Here is a 15,160-nt window from a genome sequence, read left to right as displayed (position 1 = left end):
CTAGAAACAAATACAATGTTCTCCTGCCTAATCTCAGAACAAACAGCAAAATCAAAAAACTAATCATGAACACAATATTATCATCCAATGCACACACACCCTCCCTTGCCCACTTTCCAGATATGTAAATCCTCTAACAGTGAGAAGCCTGCCTTCCAAGCTTAACTTACTGACTCACACCCTGTGAATGCAAAGAATCAGCTGCACCCAGATATATCCTGAGCCCTAGGGCACACAGAACAGTATAACACAGACACATGCACATACAGACACAAGTGCACGTGAATGCACAAACCAAATATGTCTAAACCTTAGCCCTGAAGAAGAGTGTAAGAAGGGACTCAAAGGAAGAGGAAAAGAAAGAGAAAGGAGAGAGGTGTTGCTGTGGATTCATTTTGAGAGGAGGAGCACCATGGGGGCAAGAGGCATGGAATCACCACACAGACGCCGGGAGTCAGGTGAAAGCGGGCCAAGCAGCCCGCAGACTCGTTTATTTCAGTTGGTACAGCAGCTTATATAGCCGAGGCAGCCAATCAGGTCAAAGGGCAGTTTATGTCCTAACCAATCACAGCCTGTTGCCAGGCAGGCTCCTTTGCCGTGTGGTTTCCGAAGCCATTACTGAGTAACTAACACTCACTTGCCAGCGGCCATCTTGGCATGACCTTCTCATTCCACCACAGAGAAGAGGAATAAAGGCTTAATGAAAATTAATCTACCATGACAGAAAGTCAACCAGTGCTGGTTGTGGTTGTTTGGAGCAAGTGGGAGGATTATGGGGAGGAGCAAGAGAGAAGGCCTACAATAGAACAAGATTATGTACATATGTCAAAATGTATCAATTGAGTTAATCATATGTTTATATATATATATATATATATATATAACCACAATAAAGAAAGAAAACTGTCAGAGTGTACAATTTATTTTTTTCAGATTATTTATTTATTTATTGAAAGGCACAGTGACATAGAGGGAGAGACAGAAACAGAGAGACAGTGTTAGGTTTTCCATCCACTGGTTCAGTCCCCAAATGCCTGCAACAGCCAAGGCAAACTAGGCTGAAACCAAGAGCCCACAACTCTATCCAGATCTCCCATATGGATGGCAGAAAGCTTCCATTCCACCTGCCTTGACCAGGTCTTTCCTTTTTAATCCTATCACTCTACTCTCTGTCTTTGTATTTGAAGTGAATGGAGAATCAATGTAAACAAAACCCAAAGTTATCTCCTATTCCCAAAGAAAATTAAAATGGCAAATAAAAGAGTTGTCTACACCTCAATGTTTATTGCAGCTCAATTCACAATAGTGAACACATGGAATCAACCTAAATGCCCATCAACAGTAGACTGGATAAAGAAATTATGGGATATGTACTCTATAGAATACTATACAGCAGTAAAAAAAAAAAATTGAAATCCGGTCATTTGCAACAAAAAGGAGAAATCTGGAAAACATCATCCTGAGTGAATTAAGCCAGTCCCAAAGGGACAAATATCATATGTTCTCCCTGATCCATGACAACTAACCGAGCACCAAAAAGGAAACCTATTGAAGTGAAATAGACACTATGAGAAACAATGACTTGATCAGCCCTTGTCCTGACTGTCGAGGAACAACTTAATACTTATCCCTTTTAGTATTTTTTTGTTCTACTTAATACTATTGGTTGAACTCTTTAATTAACACACAATTATTCTTAGATGTTTAAATTTAACTGAAAAGTGATCCCTGTTAAATGTAAGAGTTGGGGGGCCGGCACTGTGGCACAGTGGGTTAACATCCTGGCCTGAAGCGCCGGCACCCATATGGGTGCCAGTTCGAGACCTGGCTGCTCTACTTCCTGTCCAGCTCTCTGCTATAGCCCGGGAAAGCAGTAGAAGATGGCCCAAGTCCTTGGGCCCCTGCACCCACGTGGGAGACCTGGAAGAAGCTCCTGGTTTCAGATTGGCCCAGCTCTAGCCATTGTGGCCATCTGGGGAGTGAACCATCAGATGGAAGACCGACCGACCTCTCTCTCTGCTTCTCCTCTCTCTGTGTAACTCTGACTTTTAAATAAATAAATAAATCTTTAAAAAATATATAAGAGTGGGAATGAGAGGAAGGAGATGTACAGTTTGGCACTTGCTCAATCAGACTTGCCCCAAACAGTAGAGTTAGAAATGTGCCAGGGGATTTTAATTCCATCCCATCAAGGGGGCATGTACCAATGCCATCTCACTAGTCAAAGTGATCAGTTTCAGTTCATAATTGATCATAATGATAGGAGTAAGAGTCAAAGGGATCACATAAACAAGATTAGTGTCTGCTAATACTAACTGATAGAATTAAAAAGGAGAGAACAATCCAACATGGGAAGCGGGATACACAGCAGACTCATAGAATAGCAGATGTACTAAACAGCACTCTGGCTTCAAAATCAGCCCTTAAGGCATTCAGATCTGGCTGAAGAGCCCATGAAAATATTTCAGGCATGGAAAGCCAAGACACTGTGGCAAAAAAAGAAGACCTAAATGAAAGATCTCTGTGAGTGAGATCCCAACGGAAAGAACGGGCCTTCAAAGAAGGAAGTACCTTTCTCTGAAGGGAGGAGAGAACTTTCACTTTGACTATGGCCTTGTCTAAATAAGATCGGAGTTGGCAAACTCAAAAGGCTTCCATAGCCTTGGCAACTCATGACAAGAGCCTCAGGTGATTACTGACGCCATAAATAAGAGTGTCAGTTGTTAAATCAACAACGGGAGTCACTGCGCATTTACTTCCCATGTAGGATCTCTGGCCTTAATGTGTTGTACTATGTGAATTAATGCTATAACTAGTACTCAAACAGTACTTTACACTTTGTGTTTCTGTGTGGGTGCAAACTATTGACATCTTTACTTAGTATATACTAAATTGATCTTCTGTATATAAAGATAATTGAAAATGAATCTTGATGTGAATGAGATGGGAGAGGGAGCAGGAGATGGGATGGTTGTGGGTGGGAGGGAAGTTATGGGGGGAAAAGCCACTGTAATCCAAAAGCTGTACTTTGGAAATTTGTATTTATTAAATAAAAGTAAAAAAAAAAATTTACCCATCTGCTATTTTAAAATGTCCTACTGTTTCATTTACATTTTTACTACTATGGACATCATAATTTAATGAGAAGATTGACAAACTAGAAAGTTTCAAAGGAAGCCATTTAAGGTGATGGAGCTGGGGACTCAGGTCTTGCGAGGAATGATGAATGGTACAAGAATGTTCACCTGGGGAGAGTCCCTGGAACCAGAGATACAGAGAAAGGTATGAATGCTCTTCTCAAGAAACTGCAGTGTCATCACCTGAGACCCTGCTTCAGGGTACCAGAGGGAAAGAAAAAGACCAAGTTCCACGTGCAAGGAGCTGCTCCGAGAGGAATATCTAGGTTCAGGATGAGAAAGGACCATTTTTTATTAGGTGCCGGAAAGACAGAGTAATGATATTGTCCCTTACCAGAGCTTGAACTGTGAAGCAGGCTGCCTTCCCATCCCTGGAAGTAATCAAGAAAACACTGGCACACACCTGGCAGACAACCACAGAGAGTTCCTGCTTTAAGTGGGGGTTTGGACTAACCGCTCTTAAATCCAGTGATCTTCAGAAGTCCTGACTTGGTTCCTCTCATCCTACCTCCTTCACATTTTGTTTTTCTTTTTGCTCCTGTGCTTCTCTGAGTATAGGAACTTATCATCTTACTAGGTTTACAATCAAGAGTGAGGGAAAAAAAAAACACACTTGTTTATAAGAACACAGTAAATAACCTTTAAACCACATTAACTCATCACAGATGATAGAAGTGTTTCAGATGACAAGAGATTTCTAGCAGAGAATTTGGCTGGCTTTTTCATCATGTTAAGATGGTTCATGACCTGTACAACATTATGATTACCCCTTTAATGAATGGTTAACCAGTGCCCATCCCAACTGAAGAGCCTAAGCAAATAGAAGCAATAGTTATTATAAAGATTCCATTTGTCTGCACTTATCCCTCTACCAAAACACTCGAAGGCAATTTACACAATAGCAATGAAAACATGTGCTATAAGGAAGACAAACACTGCGCTAAACAGTGAGAAAGGCAGAGGAGCAGGAAGGAAGAAAAATTTCAAACAATGTCTTCTTCATCAAATCAACCCAAGAAGTTTGATGCCATGCTAAAAGATTTATATTTAAATCTGTGAACAATGAGGACTTCCAGCTAGAGAGGGATACAATCATTGCTTTAACAAGTTACATCTAAGGAAGTGATGTGTGGTGTGAAACCAAGATGAGAAACAACTGAGGAGACGACAGCTCAGGGGATATTGAGAGAGTTGGGAGATAATCAGGGGACATAGAGAGAGTTGGGAGATAATCAGGGGACATTGAGGGAGTTAGGAGATAATCATATTAATGCATGTTGTGGTTTTTGATGACTGCCAAGACGCTTTGTAACTACAAACTGAGATCATTTCACAATTGTTAGTGTAGGTCTCTGAGGTCCCTCGTTTTCCCTTAGAACTTTTCCCTCCCACATCATCTTGGACCACATTTCCTCTTTTCTTATGTAAGGTTATGTCAAAAGAATGAAGAAGTGGCCTCTACCAGAACTTCTCATTAGGGATAAAATAGCATATGAATTTGAAAGAAATGTTTTAATCATACACATGTAGTAGAGTGAGATCTCAAAGGACGTGACAGTAAAAAGTCACCAGATTCCTTCTGTTCACTCATTCATTCCATAACTAAAGATTGACTAATTACTGGTTGCCAGACATGAGGGATACAAAAATGGGTAACAAGTACAAAGTTTCTAATTTATGTGAATTAAAATTAGCATAGTCATCATGGGAAACCGTATGGAGGTTCCTCAAAAAATTAAAAACAGATCTATTATATGATGTAGAAATCCCACTATTGGATCCTTACAGTATATACTCAAAGGAAATGAAATATGTCAAAGAAATTGGGGCGGAGCCAAGATGGTGGATAGTGAGGACGTGTGCCGATAGTCTGGGAAAATAAAGTTTCATAAAAGTGGAATTACTGTAGCCTCAGGAAAAGATTCAAGAAAAAAACTGCAGAGGAAATGCTTCCGGATCTAGTGGATGTGACACAGAGGACCTACAGGGAGCCCACCACGTGGAAGCCCAGCCGCGGGAGCTGAGCCACAGAATCTCGCCAGTGCGAGAAGGAACGGGAGGTAAGACAAAAACCTCAGAAACCCGAGACATTGGTGGGGAAAGGCAGAGGCCTCTCTCTCCACTCACCTAACAAAACCAAGCAAAACAAAGAGCAGCAGCCATTTTACATATGTAAAGCGCCAATGAGTACACAAACTCAGTAACTTTGAGACTATGGTGAAACTTGAGAACACATTGAGGGCTGCATAAACTCTTTGTGTGGTCCCAGGGGTAGATCAAATGAATACTCACAGAGGCCAGATTTCAACTACCCTCAATTCCACTCATCTGTGCGGAATTACTTCCCAAGTGAGTCAAAAAAAAAAAAAAAGAGAGAGAGAGAGAGAGAGATCCAGCAAGGAGCAAGGGAGAGAACAATCTGGGTGAGTCACTTTTTGCACAGCCTTAAACCTGAAGAATCAAACAGAGCTCTCTGGCCACACCCATCACAGCCTCTAAGGATCCATCAAAGCAGATAGCCCACATAGAGGCATAGTATAACGAGAAAAAAACACCACAGCAAAAAAAAAAAAAACCATAAATTATCTCCAACATGCCAAACAACAAACGTAGAAACCAAGGTAACAAGGTAACAAGAGCAAGGAAGACACTATGATGCCCCCAAATGAACAAGACACCCCAATCCAAGATTAGGAAATGCAAGAAGCGGATCTCAAAAAATTGATAAGAACATTAAGAAGTTCTCAAAAACAAATTCTTGAACTACAGAAATCCTTAATGGACAGGATAGAAAAATCTCTCTCGTGAAAATGAAATATTAAGGAGGAATCAAAATGAAATGAAACAACTAGTAGAACATGAAACTGTGATAGTGACAAGAAACCATAATGAAATGAAGAACTCAATAGATCAAATGACAAACACACTAGAGAGCCTTCAAAACAGAATGGGTGAAGCAGAAGAGAGAATATCGGAATTAGAAGACAGAGAACAGGAAAGGAAACAGTCAAATCAAAGAAAAGAAGAAGAAATCAGAAATCTAAAAAATACTGTCAGGAATCTACAGGATACTATAAGAAAACCCAACATTCGGGTTCTAGGAGTTCCTGAAGGCATGGAGAGGAAGAAAGGATTAGAAGGCCTTTTTAGTGAGATACTAGCAGAAAATTTCCCAGGTTTGGAGAAGGATAGAGACATCCTAGTACAGGAAGCTCATAGAACCCCTAATAAACATGACCAAAAGAGATCCTCACCACCACACATCGTAATCAAACTCACCACAGTGAAACATAAAGAAAAGATCCTAAAATGTGCAAGAGAGAAACGCCAGATTACTCTCAGAGGATCTCCAATTAGACTTACAGCTGACTTCTCATCAGAAACCCTACAAGCTATGGTGAGATATAGCCCAGGTACTAAGAGAGAAAAACTGCCAGCCCAGAATATTATATCCTGCAAAGCTCTCATTTGTGAATGAAGGTGAAATAAAGACCTTTCACAGCAAACAGAAATTGAAAGAATTTGTCGCCACTCGTCCAGCCCTGCAAAAGATGCTTAAAGATGTGTTACATACAGAAACACAGAAACACGGTCACCAATATGAAAGAAGGTAAAGGAAGGAAACCTCACAGCAAAAGATCACAGGAATCTCAAACCATATATTAGAAAGTATCTTTGGCAAATGACAGGGCAAAGTTACTCCTTCTCAATAGTCACACTGAATGTTAATGGCCTGAACTGTCCAGTTAAAAGACACCGATTGGCTGATTGGGTTAAGGAACAAAACCCATCTTTTTGCTGCTTATAAGAAACTCATCTTTCCAACAATGATGCCTACAGACTGAAAGTGAAAGGCTGGAAAAATATATACCATGCCAACAGAAATAAAAAAAGAGCAGGCGTAGCCATCTTAATATCGGACAACATAAACTTTACCACAAAAACTGTTAGGAGAGTTTTTTTCACTTTGTGTTGATCTTCTGTATATAAAGAGAATTGAAAATGAATCTTGATGTGATTGGAAGGGGAGAGGGAGCGGGAAAGGAGAGGGTTGCGGGTGGGAGGGAAGTTATGGAAGGGGAGAAGCCATTGTAACTCATAAGCTGTACTTTGGAAATTTATATTCATTAAATAAAAGTTTAATAAATGAAAAAAAAAGAAATTATCTGCATCCTCATGTTTTTTGCAGTACTATTCGCTATAGCCAGGACACAGAATCAGCCTGAATATGCATCAAAGCATGAAAGGATAAAGAAAATGGAATATTATTCAACCACATAAAAGAATGAAATTCTCCCATTTACAGCAACAAGTATTAGCCTAGACAACAATATATTAAGTGATATAAAGCAAGCAAAGAAAGTCAAATACTGCAATTGTCACTTACATGTTGTTCTCACAGAAGCAGAGAATAGATTGGTGGTTACCAAGGGCTGGGTATCAAGCGGGAGTTAAGGAGATACTAGGCAAAGATCTAAAAGTTCAGTTAAGGGGCCAGCACTGTGGCAAAGTGGGTAAAGCCGCCATCTGCAGTGCTGGCATCCCATATGGGTGCCAGGGCAAAACCCAGCTGCTCCACTTCTGATCCAGCTCTCTGCTGTGGCCTGGAAAAGCAGTGGGGATGGCCCAAGTGCTTGGGCCCCTGCATCAGCATGGGAAGACCTGGAGGAAGCTTCTGGCTCCTGGCTTGAGATCGGCGCAGCTCCAGCCATTGTGGCCAGTTGGGGAGTGGACCAGCAGAGGGAAGACCTCTCTCTCTCTCTCTCTCTCTCTCTCTCTCTCTCTCTCTCTCTGCTTCTCCTTCTCTCTCTGTTTAACTCTAACTTTCAAATAAATAATAAATCTTTTTAAAAAACATTCCGTTTAACAGAAATCAGTTCAAGAGGTTTCTTGCATGGTCAGCATAATTAATTACAATGTATTATCGTCTTAAAAATGACAGTTTCCCCGGTTGCCCCTCTTCCAGGCCAGCTCTCTGCTATGGCCTGGGAGTGCAGTGGAGGATGGCCCAAGTGCTTGGGCCCTGCACCCCATGGGAGACCAGGAGAAGCACCTGGCTCCTGCCTTCAGATCAGCACGGTGCACCGGCCGCAGCACGCCAGCCACGGCCCCCATTGGAGGGTGAACCAACGGCAAAAAGGAAGACCTTTCTCTCTGTCCCTCTCTCTCTCACTGTCCACTCTGCCTGTCTAAAATAAAAAAAAAATTTAAATGACAGTTTCAAGTGTTACAGCACATAAAAATATAATAAATATGTGAGTTAATGCATATGTAAATTTGCTTTATTAGCCATTCCACAATGTATACATATTTCAAACCATGTTATACATGATAAACATATACAATTTTATTTGTCAGTTTTAAATATTAATTTCTTTTAAGAATAAATGCAAAATTCGTGTTGATATGGATCATACTTTACAATCTTGTTAGTGTCAGAATCTTTTATTTTGTTGAGCACCAAAATGAATGTAGTGGGCAAGTATGCCAGGGTACAGAGAAATTTCTTTAGAAAATACAGGAAAAGAAACAATGACCTGATCAGCTCTTGTCCTGACTCTAGATGTACAATGTAATACTTTATCCTTTTTAGTATTTGTTGTTGTTGTTGTTGTTCTAGTACTAGTGGTTGAACTCTGTAATTAACATACAATTATTCTTAGGTGTTTAAATTTTAACTGAAAAGTGATCCCTGTTAAATATAAAAGTGGAAAAAGAGAGGGAGGAGATGTACAATTTGGGACATGCTCAATCGGACTTGCCCCAAATGGTGGAGTTAGAAACGTGCCAGGGGATTCCAATACAATCCCATCAAGGTGGCATGTACCAATGCCATCTCACTAGTCCAAGTGATCAATTTCAGTTCACAATTGATGGCTCTGATAGGTCTAAGAGTCAAAGGGCTCACACAAACAAGACAAGTGTCTGCTAATACTAACTGATAGAATCAAAAAGGGAGAGAAGAATCCAACATGGGAAGCAGAATACACAGCAGACTCATAGAATGGCAGATGTCCTAAACAGCACTCTGGCCTCAGAATCAGCCCTTAAGGCATTCGGAACTGGCTGAAGAGCCCATGAGAGTATTGTAGGCATGGAAAGCCAAGATACCATGGAAAAGAAAAAAAAAGAAGACCTAAATGAAAGATCTCTGTGAGTGAGATCCCAGTGGAAAGAACGGGGCCATCAAAGAAGGAGGTACCTTTCTCTGAAGGGAGGAGAGAACTTACACTTTGACTATGACCCTATCGGAATAAGATCAAAGTCAGCGAACTCTAAAGGCTTCTATAGCCTTGGCAACTCATGACTAGAGCCTAGGGAGATTACTGACGCCATAAACAAGAGTGTCAAATTGTTAAGTCAGCAACAGGAGTCACTGTGTACTTACATCCCATGTGGGATCTGTCCTTAAAGTGTTGTCCAATGTGCAGTGATGCTATAACTAGTACTGAAACAGTATTTTTACACTTTGTATTTCTGCGTGGATACAAACTGATGAAATCTTTACTAATTATATACTGAATCAATCTTCTGTATATAAAGATAATTGGAAATGAAAAAAAAAACCTGGTGTTAAACTGGAAATGGCATAGAAAATTAATTAATTTTTTAAAAAAATATTATGTAGGATCTCTGTTTTTAATGTGCTGTACACTGTTATTTAATGCTCTAACTAGTACTCCAACAGTATTTTTTTCACTTTGTGTTGCTATGTGAGGGCAAACTGTTGAAATCTTTACCTAATATATAGTAAACTGATCTTCTGTATATAAAGAGAAAAAGAAAAGAAAATACAGGAAAAGAAAAGCAAGGCCATAGTTTGATGTATAGAGAAAAGCTAAAAAAGAAAGAGAGAGAGAGAGGAAGGAAAGAAGGAAGGAAGAAAGGAAGGAAGGAAGGAAGGAAGGAAGGAAGGGAGGAAGGAAGGAAAGGAAAAAGTATAAAGGTGAAATGGGAACCTACAGACCTAGATGTAAAGGTATGTCGAAGATGATGGCACGTCCAATAGGATTTTTTAATGGAACTTTTTTGCTTAAAAAAGATGTTATTTAAACTGTTTTGTCTTCTCCACAAATTCTTCAGTAAAAGCTTTTTGTTCATTAGTGATTTGGTGCATCAGTGAAACAGAAGAGATCATTAACTCTGCTCTTATATTAGCAAAGTGGAAAGCAAGACATCTCACAAAGAAGTAGCCTTGTTGGCAAAAGATGCAGTGACATGTGACCTTGGAGTATTATGTCCATGCAGAGGTGATCCACATCTCCCAATGGCACTTCCCTATGATTAGGTAGCAGCCCATCCCCCCTTCCCTTTATTGACAATTTAATTTATATACTGTGTTAAAACTCATCTTTTTTTAAAGATTTATTTTATTTATTTGAAAGACAGAGTTACAGAGAGAGGTAAAGACTGAGAGAAAGGTCTTCCTTCCATTGGTTCACTCTCCAGATGGCCACAATGGCTAGAGCTGGGCCAATCTGAAGCCAGGAGCCAGGAGCTTCTTCCAGGTCTCCCACATGGGTGCAGTGGTCCAAGGACTTGGGCCATCCTCTACTGCTTTCCCAGGCCATAGCAGAGAGCTGGATTGGAAGTGGAGCAGCCAGGACCCAAACCAGTACACATAAGGGATGCTGACACTGCAGACCCCGGCTTTACCCCACTATGCCACAGTGCTGGTCTCTTCCTGTCTGTCATACCAGAACTCCTTATTTTGATACTCAGCACTTATTATATCTTGTTGTGTCAGTCAAATATCAATCTAAGCATGTCTATTTTACCGACTAAAAGTGAAGTTCCTTCAGGGTTAAGAACTGTGTCTCACCCATCTTGGTGATCCCAACAGTGCCTATTACACTGCAGCAAATGTAACCCCTAGGAAATACTCATGGATTAGTGAAGTAGAGAGGAAATTATGTTTTGATGAGCTTATAACACTCCAAAAAAGCTTCACTTCTCAGAACATATCGGCTTCACATACAGTCAACGAGTCTGATTTTCTGATTACCAGTTGTTGATTCATTAATCCATTCTTTCAACAAGGCTGTTCCTGCTCTATCCTGTTTGCCAATAGCATAATCTTGACTTAAAAGGAGATTACCTTCATGTTTTTCCCACTTCAAAAATGTCTTTGGGGCTGGCACGGTGGTGCAGTGGGTTAACACCCTGGCCTGAAGCACCGGCATCCTATTTGGGTGCCAATTTGAGAGCTGGCTGCTCCATTTCCCATCCAGACCTCTGCTATGGCCTGTGAAAGCAATAGAAGATGGCCCAAGTCCTTAGGCCACTGTACCCGCATGGGAGACCCGGAGGAAGTTCCTGGCTCCTGGATTTGGATCAGCGCAGCTCCAATTGTTGCGGCCAATTGGGGCATAAACCATCAGATGGAAGACTCTCTCTCTCTCTCTCTCTCTCTCTCTCTCTCTCTCTCTCTCTCTTCCTCTCCTCTCTCTGTGTAACTCTTTCAAATTAAAAAAAAAAAAAAAAGTCTTTAGCTTCTAGCCACAGAACTGACAGTGACTAATGAAGGCAACTTGATAAAGTAACTGAAGTGGTATAGCAATGTTGCCACCTGTAATGTATCCTTCCATGAAATTAAATCAGATTATATGACTTAAACACTCAAAACCTTCCTATAACTTTCCATAGCACTTAAGCTAACAACCAACCAGGCCATAGATTATCTGGCTTTGGCATTTTCCAAACTCCGTTCCCACTGCACGCTTGTTGTTCACTCCTTTCCAGTAATACCTTACTATTGGTAAACAAAGCCAGCCAGCTCTCACCTCAGTGCTTTCGCACGGCTGTACCCCTGCCTGGGACCTTTTTCCCTCATTTCATTCATACCTCGGCTCCAACGCCATCGCATCAGATGGGTGTTTTGGGAATCCTATCTAAAAGATCATCATCTCTGTGCTCCTGATTTTATGCTATGCATTTCTTTGATTGTTGTTTGCTATCTATCTACATCATGGGAATGCCAGCTCCTCGAAGCCAGCAGCTTTGATCTGTTTTGCTTGTTGTTGTATTTCCAGCGCATTGCAGGCAGGCAAAAAAAAAAAAATGAACTTTGACGATTATTAAGCAAGGGAGAGACTCAGAGATAATGAATCAAGGCAGATTCTACTGTAGCAAGGTAGGACTAGATCCTGGGATCTAAGCCATTTAACAGCTACAGGGCACACACACTTGCCGAAGCTGGACAAAATACAGGGTTTCATAATTCACTATTGATTTTTTTCCCTCACATCTCTGTACTTGCAGGTAGGAAGGAGTTGTGCTCAATTAACCTGGTGACAGGCCCCAAAGCTACAGTAAGAATTCAGCCAAAACATCATTACATAATCCAAGGTTGGCGTAGAAGGTTAAAACTCCAAAGACAGAAAAATAGAATTTATAACCCCTCACTTTGCAGCCTCAAGTTTCTCATTGTGCCAAGTGTGAATCATCTTCATGGTATTTTACATCCCTGCTGTACCCCATGGAGATAACCAGCTTGTCACCTTCCTTCATCTGTACCTTTAAGGATATTGATAAATCATTAAAATAATCAAACATTTAAATAGTTTAATCCAAACTCTGAGGGTTTCGATAGGAAATGCTGCAGTTCTCTCCTGTCTGTTTGAAAGTACTGATAGTGATTTTATCATTGGCCAGACACCAACACTTCTGCGTCTGACATTACCTGTCCAAATGTTGGTTCAAGTTTGCCCCCTAGAGGAGAAGAGCCAGAATGCCTTGAGAGTGTTGCTGAAAGGCACGATGTTCTCAACCCAATCACTTGGCTTTTCTGGTTGACTCTTATTTTCTGTTTCATATGCTTCTACATTATTGAAGGTGTGTCAGCAGTTACCTTTATGAGCAAAAATGTTTGTATTTTAGGGAGTGAAAATAGTAACTTTGAACACAATTTTTCATTCTGAGAGACTAATAAATATAAGGGTACTTCTAAAAGTTTGTGGAGAGGGGCCGGCGCTATGGCCCAGTGGGTAAAACTGCCGCCACCGCCTGCAGTGTCGGCATCCCATGTGGGCACTGGTTCAAGTCCTGGCTGCTTCATTTCTGATCCAGCTCTCTGCTCTGGCCTGGGAAAGCAGTGGAAAATGGTCCAAGTCCTTGGGCCCTTGCACCCAAGTGGAAGACCTGGAGGAAGCTCCCGGCTCCTGACTTCGGATCGGCCCAGCTCCAGCCATTGCGGCCATTTGGGGAGTGAACCAGCAGATGGAAGACTCTCTGTCTCTCTCTGCCTCTGCTTCTCTGTGACTCTGCCTTTCAAATAAATAAATAAATAAAATCTTAAAAAAAAAAAAAAGTTCATGGAGGAGCAAACCTCTAGTCTTGTGGTTAAGATGACCAAGTCCCACATTGAAGTGCTTTGGTTTTATTCCTAGCTCTGGCTCCTGACTCCAGTTTCCCATCAGTGTAGACAACGAGGGTACAGTGGTGATGGCTCCAATAATTAGGTTCCTGCCATCTATGTGGAAGACCTGGATTGTATTCCAAATTTCAAGGCTTTGGCCCTCACCCAACTCCAGCCCTAGGAATGAACCAATGGATGGGAATGTGTTCTCTCTCTTCCTCTCAGATAAATAAATAATAAAAATTTAACTTTAAAAAGTTCATGAAGAATTCTATTATGAAAAAAACTGTGCATGAATTTCAAAACTTTTTTAGGGGCTTTTCAAATGAGGAGACAGGACACGGGAGCGTCCATTCTCAGAGTGTGCCAAAGGATAGCCATGCGCTCCCACTTTTATTTAGAGGGTACCAGCAATTCCACAAGCCACCCTAGGCAAGGTTATACATCAACTTAAGGATTTGGGAAAAGGAATTTGGTCTGGTGGTCTAAGATAGGGATTAGAGCTGTGTTGTAAATCTTCAGAGACAAACCCATTTAAATGCTCCTACAAATATACAAATTCCCAAAAATGCCCCCAGGTGCCAATTAACGTCCATTAGGCCCCTGCTGCTCCTGCTGTCACATTCCTTGGGGGTGGGTGTGCCCATCCCCCTGGGAGCAGAAACTGTGACCATGCCTCTAATTTCAGAAGTTTGCTGTCTGAGAGATACTTATGCAGCATCTTCTACACTCCCCCATGTTGTAGTGGCATTCATGAACAGAGACAAGACACCAAGGCCTTCAACAGGAAGCAGTCTTGATGATGATGATGGTATAAGGTTCAGTTGGATTCATATCCAAAAAGACTAAGCCCCAAACAAAGAGAAGCATTTCCTTATATGTCTTTTTAGTTTCTTTTTCCCCAAAATATGGTTATACACATACATTTCGTTGGATATTCTAATGGTGTGTGGCAGCTCAAGGAAGCAATGCAATACTGAGCATGCATACATAGTTACTGATGATATTTAACTGGTTTTCCTTAATACATTAGTATTTCTTCCACATACTTACTGAGCTGTATGCTCTCTGGCAAGACTCTGTGCTAGCAAGCAGAGGCTGAAACAGTTACAGGCAAGCAGGTAATGACTACAATCCATTCCCTGGATACATTTTTTTCTTCTTTGATTTCCATTTTGGGAATACAATTGAGGATATCAAGTACTGCACACCTGCCTGTATCACAAATGCTCATTGCCATGCATATCACACACATACTAACGTGGGACCAGCTTCTAAAGGGAAATGAAGGTCCTAACTCGTTTCAGGAACATGAGCTGAGTTCAGGTCCTAAATCAGCCACCATATTGGCCAGCTACAGAACTCTTCTAAACCTCTGTTTTCTCAACCAGAAAGTGAAGGAATAGCCCTGTGATGGTGAATTTTAGGTGTCAACTTAACTGGATTAAAGGATACCCAGGTAATGGGTACAGCATCACTTCTGGGTATGTTTGTGCCAATGATTTCCAGAAGAGATTTGCATTTGAATCAGTGGACTGAGTAAGGAAGATGAACCCTCATGCAATGCACTGAGCACCACCCAATTGGCTGAGGTTCTAGATAGAACCACAAGCAGAGGAAAGGTAAACCCTACCCTGGGTCTGGGACACCCTCCTCCTGCTCTTGG

Source organism: Lepus europaeus, chromosome 2 (genome assembly GCF_033115175.1).
Source record: "Lepus europaeus isolate LE1 chromosome 2, mLepTim1.pri, whole genome shotgun sequence".
In the NCBI taxonomy this organism is placed as follows: domain Eukaryota; kingdom Metazoa; phylum Chordata; class Mammalia; order Lagomorpha; family Leporidae; genus Lepus; species Lepus europaeus.
This window is presented reverse-complemented; position numbering follows the sequence as displayed.